This window comes from Harpia harpyja, chromosome 1 (assembly GCF_026419915.1).
Source record: "Harpia harpyja isolate bHarHar1 chromosome 1, bHarHar1 primary haplotype, whole genome shotgun sequence".
Classification (NCBI taxonomy): domain Eukaryota; kingdom Metazoa; phylum Chordata; class Aves; order Accipitriformes; family Accipitridae; genus Harpia; species Harpia harpyja.
In genome coordinates, this window is record NC_068940.1 from 37,265,825 (window position 1) to 37,275,776 (window position 9,952).

The following is a 9,952-nucleotide window of genomic DNA, read 5'->3' on the forward strand; positions in this document are numbered from 1 at the left end:
TAATTTCCAAAATATGCTTCCTTCCTGTGTTTGTAAAAAGAAATGGTGCTTGTTTACAGCCTGCTCCTGTAAGGGGCTGAGCTGCTGTACATGAAGGCACTTGGCATCTCGTAGGAAGGCTCAGTAATGTCCAAGATTGGCCCTCCTAGGTAGGCATGATAATCAAAGGTGGATATTTGTCTGCGGTAGGAAGCTTGCTTTATGCATTTTGTTTTTTAACTCACCTCTGTGGAAATACAGCATTGAAGATATTTTTTTGCCTGCTGTGAGAGAAGGCTTATGGATGGTTGCTTTGCCTTCTCTTTTCTCCAAATTCTGGGTTTGTGATACATGTACCTTTTCAAAACAAGTAAATTCTGCCTCTTTAGAAAATATCATGGTTCATTTCCTTAATTCCTATGGAAGGTAGGGCAGTTACATAACACAGTCGACTTGCGTATTCATTGCTGAGGGTTTTCACTGCTGTTTTTTTTTTCTGACAGGAGTGGTCAATAAGAAGGGATTAACTGATAGAGAAATTTTCTCCTCATGTACAAAACCTGCTGGGATTCACGCTCATACTTTAGCCTTTGCTTTGGAATACAGAGCAGGGCCACGATGGTGCAGAATGCCATAGTGGCCTTTTCCCCACTTAAATCATGATAAACACTTGATACGACTGTCTCGAGCTCCCTCAAAACACTGGCTACTCTGTGCTCTGGGTGCTGCTGTGGGTGGATGAGAGCAGGGCTCGGTAGCAGCACCAGGAGGGCTCAGTCAAGCACAAGAGGGAGCTTTAGAAACAGGTTGGCTGACTTGAAAACGATTGAGTCCAACCACATCCAGGGGTTTAATTTTCCTTGCTGGGATTGAATGGTACTTGATGTGCAGTAGTCAGTCGAGGTGAAGCAGCTTGCTGCTGCGCGTGCTGTCATTTGCCTCTGATAAAAACACAGAATAGAAACAAAGGGCAAGCTTCCACAAGTGAAACATGCGCTCGGTTATGCCTTGTACGCGGTGAGCACCTGTTTCAGGTAGGTGTGCAAATTAGCTAACAACGCAATTTGCAAAAGAAGTCATTTACTCGGTGTTGTGGTTTAACCCCAGCCAGCAACTAAACACCACGCAGCCGCTCACTCACTCCCCCCCACCCAGTGGGATGGGGGAGAAAATCGGGAAAAGAAGCAAAACCCGTGGGTTGAGATAAGAACGGTTTAATAGAACAGAAAAGAAGAAACTAATAATGATAATGATAACACTAATAAAATTACAACAGCAATAATGAAAGGATTGGAATGTACAAATGATGCGCAATGCAATTGCTCACCACCCGCCGACCGACACCCAGCCAGTCCCCAAGCGGTGAATCCCTGCCCCCCCCTTCCCCGTTCCTATACTGGATGGGACGTCACATGGTATGGAATACACTGTTGGCCAGTTTGGGTCAGGTGCCCTGGCTGTGTCCTGTGCCAACTTCTTGTGCCCCTCCAGCTTTCTCACTGGCTGGGCATGAGAAGCTGAAAAATCCTTGACATTAGTCTAAACACTACTGAGCAACAACTGAAAACATCAGTGTTATCAACATTCTTCGCTCTGAACTCAAAACATAGCACTGTACCAGCTACTAGGAAGACAGTTAACTCTATCCCAGCTGAAACCAGGACACTCGGTTTTGAATGAAAGGTAAGATACCATGCGCCCACCTCGCAGCAACAGTCAGTCTGAGGATGTGCTGGGAGAGCCGAGAGGCTAGCTGTTCTGCGGGAGCGTTTCCCATAGGAATTCAGAAGCAAGGGGGCCAGCGCTGCAGAGGCCGTGGTGACTAACCTCTTGTCCCCTCCGTAGAAGTGCTACTCCACACTTACGTACAGCTGCACGTTAATGCTGCTTATGTGACTGCTGCCGGCGTCTATAGCTACGTTCCTAGGAGCTCTGCTCTGTTCTGGGGCTGTAGCTCTGAGGGCTCTAGCGAAGTCACAGGGATGTGCCATGGGGGCAAATTCCCCCTTCCATGACCTCGTTGGTGATCATGGGGAGGGGCGGGTGTCACTTCATCCCTCTGAATTTCAGTTCTTGCCTGTGGGATAAGGCAGCCAGCCAAGACTAAAATCATACACGCTTTGGAAAGGGGACTTTTCCTTGATATGCTTGACCAATGCCCAACATTCAAGATTATTTAAAAATATTGTAACACACTAATAGCAATGACTAATTACAGCCTTTAGGTTCACACTTTGACATTATTTTTCCCCCAGAAAACTTGTAAGTCTTCAAAAATTTACTCTGCCATTATAGTCAGGCTATAAAATCCTAAAGCTGGCTACCGACATTAAACATTATATCCTCTCTCTAATTTTAAAATTGACCCGTGCATTTCTGTAAACTGTGTGGTCAGGGAAGCCTCTGCAGAGAAAATGTATCAACTTGGGTTGGTCAATTTGTGGTTATTGAGTGACTATGGGTAGTCACTGTTTATAAACAATTAGCAAAATCCACAGGAGAACTAAGTGTAATGGCAGCTCAGGGAAGAAAAGGTGGGAGGAGAATGGTCTGAGTATGCAAACTTTTTTTTAAAGTAAGTGACATTTACTAAAATCAGTACCAGTGATAGAATCGGGATACAATACAGCTGTCCTTTTAAATAACTTCCTATGAAAACTGGGTCTGATTTGAATTGCTGGAGACAAGTGGTGAGAATATAGCTCATGCTGACTATGTTTTACAGGTTGAAATTAATTTTTTTTATTTATTTTAGGCCTTCTGATGTCTTGACCAATTGCTATTTTGGTACAGAGTTTTTTCTTTCAAAAACCTAATTATCAAAAACTTAATTATGAGAGAAGATGGGTGGTGGCTGAAATAAATCAGCTCCTGCCTCTCAAATTTGATCTGCATGTATCTTTGAGATCCTGCCATTCAAGATGCTCCAGTTTATTCATAAAAATAGTCATTTTAAGTATGTGCATTTATGGTGTATTGCCCTACAAAGCTGATGAAAATATTTACAGGGTTTGGTGGAGTGAATTAGTGGAGTGAAACTTAGCCTGGATATTTAGGGAAATTTACTGGAGAAAATTCTTTAAAAATTACGGCTTCCTGTGGGTAAACTTAGTTAATCCTTTAGTGTTTCTCCTATCTTCTTGCACGATAGCTGCAAATTGGTGAAAATGTAAAAGCAATAAACTATTTCTTTCCCTATTAAATCTAGCTTTAGTTTTAGATGACGATGTTCTTTACAGTGTTTCTCAGCCTTTATTTTTACCTGGAGTCTGAAGTAATGTTAAGGTAACTGGTGAGTTTTCATAGCAACAGTGTACTTGGCATGAACAAAATCTGCTACTGGATATCACATTAGAATACTTTCTAGAAAAGGCAGAAATTTCAAAGGCATTTTTGTAGTAAACGTTAGAGACAAAAATGTTTCTGCCTCAATGGTTTAGTCTTCTGTAGGAATAGTCATCAGTACAGCTGCTCCACAAATAACCCCTTTTAAGGAAGTTTGGCTGAGCACCCTGCTTCCCCCTTCTGATGCTCAGAGAAAAATAAGGAAGGATAGGCTGGTTGGGAGTGGGAGGGGAGACATTTTAGGGTTTTTTCTGAAAACCCTAGTTCTCAGAGTCAGAGCGCTGGCTTATTTCATCAGTGCCGAGTGGTTGTCTACTAGACTTGCACCCCCTCCCAGGGCATGGTGATGCGACAGGTATGACATACTCCGTTGGTCTAGACATACATTTGAATACGTGTACAACTCATTAAAACTCTTCAGCAGAATTAAGTATTTGTATTGTCATAGTGTCTAGGAGGACAGATGGTCTTGCTATCAAAGCTCAAGAGTGAGAGCCAGGTGATCTCAGTACTACTTCCAAGCTCTGACACAAACTTGACATGTGGCTCTGGGCAAATCAGTGGAACACTGTGCTTCTGTTTTCCCACTGGTACAGTAGGTACAGCGATTAACTGCCTGATATGCAGTATTTTGCAACTTACTGCCTTATGAAGTATTTGGAGATCTTCAGTTGCAAGCTGATGCAGAACTGCTGAGCATTGTTGATGTAGTATAAAGATTAGGAAAAGAAATTTCCTTATCTTCTTTTCTTAAATCTGACACTTTGCTTATGTCAGAATCTTCAAAGTAGCAGCTGTCTTGAATTAGAGAAAAAGCAGCAAGTAGGAAAATAATCTATAGGTAAAACTTCCAAAGTAGTCAGTGTTTAATTCTGTTCCCATGAAATTGGGAAGAAACCTTGAAAGTGGCCTCAGTGTTTTGAAAAATAATATACTTAAAAAATAAAATACTTCATATAGTATATAGGTTCAATATACCACATAACTTTGGTAAAATTCTATTGACCATTTTTAAAGAATACCTGTATGCATAGCAGTAGGTTGGGACTGCTTTGACAGAGGCCTGTTACACTATGGTGCAGTGTTCTGGTGCAAAGGTGTTTATGATCACCCACTGATAGATTTGGGAGACCTGTTTTTGAGGTGTTTTGAAAGTTCTGAGATTCAAGTGTATACATGCACCTCTGTGCCCTTTTTGTGTGTCCACTTGTTAGTTATCTGGCAGTTGTGTGCAAACATGCAGAAAAAGATGAAACAAATATTTTCACAAAAAAAGCCAAATTCATATATGCATGCTCCATAAATGAGCACTCAAAATAGACACAGAAAATGCATAGCAGTGTCAGAGACCTCCTCTTTCTGAAAGATCCAGCCTTTAACACAAACATCTGATTTGCAAATCAGATGCAAGATAGGTTCTTATTAAATAGTTAAATACCAAGGTTTGAATTTTCATAAAAGGGCAATTTCAAACCTCATTTGTGTGTGTAATTATTGTGCTTGTGAGAGCAACCCCGGTAAACGTGCACATAAATGTCATGTCAGGTTTCTAATGGGTCATTGACACGCTCCCTTCCCACAACTGGGTCTGTGGTCTCTGCGCAGAGACAGAGCTGTGGGAATATGTAAAACGGGTGCAAAAAATCTGGCAGAAACAGTTTTCTTTCTTGATGAAAAGAGCAGCAAAGCTTTGTGTACACATCGGCATATTCTCAAGATGGAGTTGCAGCTCTGGGGTCTAAACAAACTGAATCAGTTTTTAAAATAACAGTGCATACTAAACCTTAGAAATTCAAATACATCATTTTCTAAGGCTAAAGATTTGGCAAATACACTCTTGTAAGGCTGTTGTCACTTCAACTTTCAAGAAGGTTTAGAGATACTTCTCATTGCTTTTTTTTTTCATGCTGGGATTTTTTATCGTCTAAAAGCTGTGAAATACTTGAAATCTAAGGCCGCCGCTATCAGATAGCACGCTTTAAGGCTCTACATTAAAGAATCTCCCGCATACTCATTCTCAAACTTGAGAGATGAACATCACTAAGACAGTCTTTGGTCACACTGAATTGGCCTGTGCAGACTGATCTGACAATATTTATCCTGTGCTATGAAAAATGAGAGGAAATGCAGCCCAGAATTCAGTGGTGGAATATGTTGCCAGTATGAAACTGAGGTCAGGAGCAGCAAGATTCAAACAGGATTTTTGTGATTGTGTGTAAATCATGAATACTTAAGAGTTAATGTAACTGATTCTAATGAATGGAATATGGGAAGGAGGAGGGAGAGAAGTTAATATTTAAGGGTAAATCTACCTTTGTTAAAATTCAGGGTGACATCTTGTGGGCAGGGGGGCATAAATTATTTGTAAGTTTTGGTGTTTCTTTCACCTTTCTTCAGTTGCTGGCAGGGGAGGAATTCAGGACTGTGCAGCCTGTGGGTCAGAGCTGGTACAGTGAGTCCTGTGCTTCTAAAGATAATATTATTCTGTGATTAAGATTAATCTTGCTTGTATTTGAACGACCTCTCTCCAAAGGTAGAGGGTTTTGGCGATTGTGCTTTTGTGGAGAAGGAATAAATAGCTTCATGAGATGGCAGTGTGGGTGGAAGGACAGCAGGTATCAGTCTCCTGCAAAAAGCAAGGTAAAATATCAGGCTGAACAAAAGTAGCGGCAGAAGGCAGGATACAGAACATGCTGACAGATACCGGTCAAGAGTCAGAACCCAAGGCTAGGACTTGAATAGACTCAGGAGAAGCAGGCAGGACGCCAGGCAATGAATAAAAATTAGCATGCCCCATACTGCTCTCCATATTGTTGCTTGCCTGACTACTCCCCTTTCCACCCCCTCTCCTGTATTTTCTTTAACGTACCAGTGGTCAAAGCAAATAATGATATTATGTTTGTAAGGGAGGCCCTTGAAAGCTATTCTGAGACTAGAGTCCAGAAAAACTTAATCTCTGTTTGATTCTTTGTTTAGTGGGGATTCAAATCCCAACTTAATTTAATCTTTTGATTTATCCTGCAGGTACTGCCTGATTATATTCCAGTGCCACCAGTAATAGAAATGCAGGGATTTTGTTATTTTTATTTATTTATTTTTGCTTTTAGCACTTTGAGAACAAAAAAGGCTTAGCAAAAGTCATTATTACTATTATCCTCTATAATGCATCATGAGTTAATAACTGCATCTCTGAGCATGTACCCCATCACTTCGTATTAATAACATCTTACAGGGTTACACAAATTTTTGTTCAGCATTTCAGCTAAAGCAGCACAGCACACATAGCCGAATAGGACTGAAAACTTGCTCTGGTCACTGCGAGCGGTCAGACTGCCACCATTGCTGCGACATGGCTGGGATTTCACTTGGAAGGATCAGGGCTGGCCAAGTGCAAGGAGGAGGGTGCCATAGTGCATGGGACTTAGCCCAGTTCCTTCACAGGACCCTGTGAGGTTGTGGACAAATTACTTAAGGCTGCATTTGTGAGGCTTTTTTTGAGTGTACTTAAAATGACTCTTGGTGTCCTCACGCATTTTAATGATACTACGGAAAAACAGCTATCAAAAGGTACAGATTGGAAAGGAAAAGTAGTGGCAAATGTGCTGTGACTTCAATGGTCCCCTTCACTGAAATATCAGGGCACCTCATGTGCATTCATGTGGTGAAATGAATGGGAATTCACTTTACATGCCTTTAATAGCCTGGCAGCCAGTTTCTCTATGCCTAACCTTCCTACAAGTAAGATAGGGAGACGGCATTTCTCTATCCTGGAGTCCTTGCAGAATGAATACAGTAAAATCGGAATATAATCAGACACCAGTTATTGTTGCTGTAAAAGTAGCGGCATACCAAATACCACTGTGTTGTCTTGCCTTTCTGTTCTGAGGCTGCTAGTTTCCATGTGCATTTTCTCATTTGCCTCGTGTTCCCTATCTGGACCTTTAAAGTATTAAATGCTTTTATTTAATTTTTCCTTATACTTTCCCAAACAAGATACAGTTCATTCATATCCTTCAAAAAGTCACTAAAATTAAATTTTTAAAAATCATATTAAATCTTTAATATTCTCCTATGGATGATAATATGCCCAAGTAGACAAGGACAGCATGCAAATCTAGTGGCATGCCTGACAAACATAATGCATTTATATTAAATCTATTGTACGGCAAGAATTTCAAGACGGCAGTGATCAGAGGAAACCATGCAATTGGATTAATAGATAATTTAGGCTGTAATCTAACAAAGCAGTTAAGCATATGCTTAATTTTAAGTGTGCGTGGTATTACTTGATGTCAGTTGAGGCAAAACAAGCTTAAAACTAGGCACATGCTTAAATGTGTCTTGCTGGCTTGCTGACTTAGTCAATGATCTGAACAAATAAGGTTTTTACAGCTGGAAATACATGAAGGAGCAAAGTGTACGTTTTTCCTGTAATCATTAAAACAGCAATCCAGCTTGAGTTTCAAAGCATAACATTTTTATAGGGGGTTAAAATATAGGGCTCACCAACTGCAGAGGTAAACAGCTTACAAATTATTTATTTTACCTGCATTCCTGGTTAAACTGAGTTCAAAATAATTAGATAACCCTGTAAAGCCTGTGACTGGTGCTGTTAATTCCACATAAAGATTTTTCTCATGCAGTACCTAATAAATGGTGTTATCTTTTAACAAAGGCTTTAAGGGGATTAATATGCTGTACAGAAGATGCACTCTGTAACTCAGTTAAGATGTTTGCTCCCGATCTGAGCTAGATCTAAAAGAAGAAAGAAAACTTAACTTCCTGAATGACCTTAGATTGTCACCCAGACTTCTCTGTGCCAGCTCTACCAGTTAACTTGCTTCTGACGCTTTACAGTATTTGTGGCCTTAATTGAGGGGCATAACCAAACAAATTTATCATTGCAGCCCATAAAAACGACAGAATTCATATGGTAGCATTCTTCATTCTCTCCAATTTGTTTCCCTGAAATCCCTGCAGCAATTTATTTGCTGAATATGCGAGTTTTCCTCCTTATGAAAATTACAAATTGTTGTCAAGGTTAACGAGTTAATATTCTCATTCAATATTTATTTTATATGGGGGGAAGGGGGAAGGAAGAAGCGCGACTGTTCTTACACTTTCTTCCACGGCAAAGTCTGGTTTCTTAATCAATATGACAAGGACACTGTCCTTTGGATAATACCCTGAATCATCGGGACTAAAAAATGAGCTTTATTAATCAACAGCCCCTGATTAATTATTATAAAGTGATGCTCATACATTTCTGTACATTTTAATAATTCCTGCAGAAGGCTAACAATGTCCCCAGTGATTTGAAGGCTTTGGGGTTTGAATTTTTCTAAGCAATGTCACAATAAATAGTCCAAGGGTACTACTGCTCGCTCACTAATCCAGTCTGTTTCAATCCAGCAAATGAGTAAAACCTTCTTTTTCCTATTTCCCATCTATAATTTATCATTTGCATACAAAGTAAGAAGCAAGAATCGGCAGTCTCATCAGTTTTCAAAATATCAAGGGACAACCAGGGTGATTTATAGCAGGCTGCATTATCTAGATCATATAACGAGAGTATTTCTGTAAAAACAGACCTATGTAATTTCTCGATAAGAGTGTCTGTCTAGCAGATAAATGGGATGAAGGTCATCGGTCTGGAGAACTTGGTGTAGACTTGAGTTAGCCATTAGGTCTTTCTTTGCAAAGAAATATCCCGTCCCAAAACATCTAACAAGCATCGTCTTCAAATAGCAATTTCAAGTACTAAAGATACCTATATTTAAGGCTCTCTTAGCCATCAAAGGATATCGCCTGTGTTTGCTTGCTACCAGTGAGATGAAAAATATGCCACCTGTTTCTTATGCTTTCAATGTACTTTTGAAGACATAACCTTGCTGAAAGGAACATATGCATTCTCTTGGTTATGAAATGGTCCAGCCCCAAAAGATATGTAAGAAGGTGACCACAGCTGGTAAGCGTTTGTATTTTAGTTCTAAAGGGCAAGGTGTTTCTGAACCCCAGTGCAAGTGCTCAGATGGATGTATTGCAGATTTGAAGACAAATTAGTGTTAATCTATTTCAATAGTAGAAGTATTAGAAGGGCCAGGCATAAAGCATTATCCGGCACCAGTTCTGATCCGTTCGTTCTTCATAACGGGCATCTTACAGTCTGGCTTTCTCTTCCTGTAAAATATTTGCCCAGCTCTTAGCTCACAAGGATGCTCTTAAAGCGGTGTGGCTGTGATAAATGGTATCAGACTTCCAAAGGCACTAGCTTATTGTGTTTGTGTTTTTAAAATAATGTGTTTGCACTGGAAAAATTCAGTGGCCTTTTCACAATCTTCCTGCAATGAATGTTTTAATTACTCATCAGAGTGCTCATCTATCCAAAGTTGAGTCCCAAGAATTTTTCACAGTGAGATGTTACAATCTTTGTGCAGGTAACCTACAGGTTATTTGGTTTTAGTTTCTTGATTTCTGTTTTAATTCCAGTATGTCAATAATGAGTTCTCTCTTCATTTTATTAATGTGAACCACTGAAGAAAATTTCATTGCTTTAGGATGCTCTGTGACAAGCAGTACTCCTGCATTTTGCCCTCTAGAAATATGGGTTCTGATCACAGATAAGTAA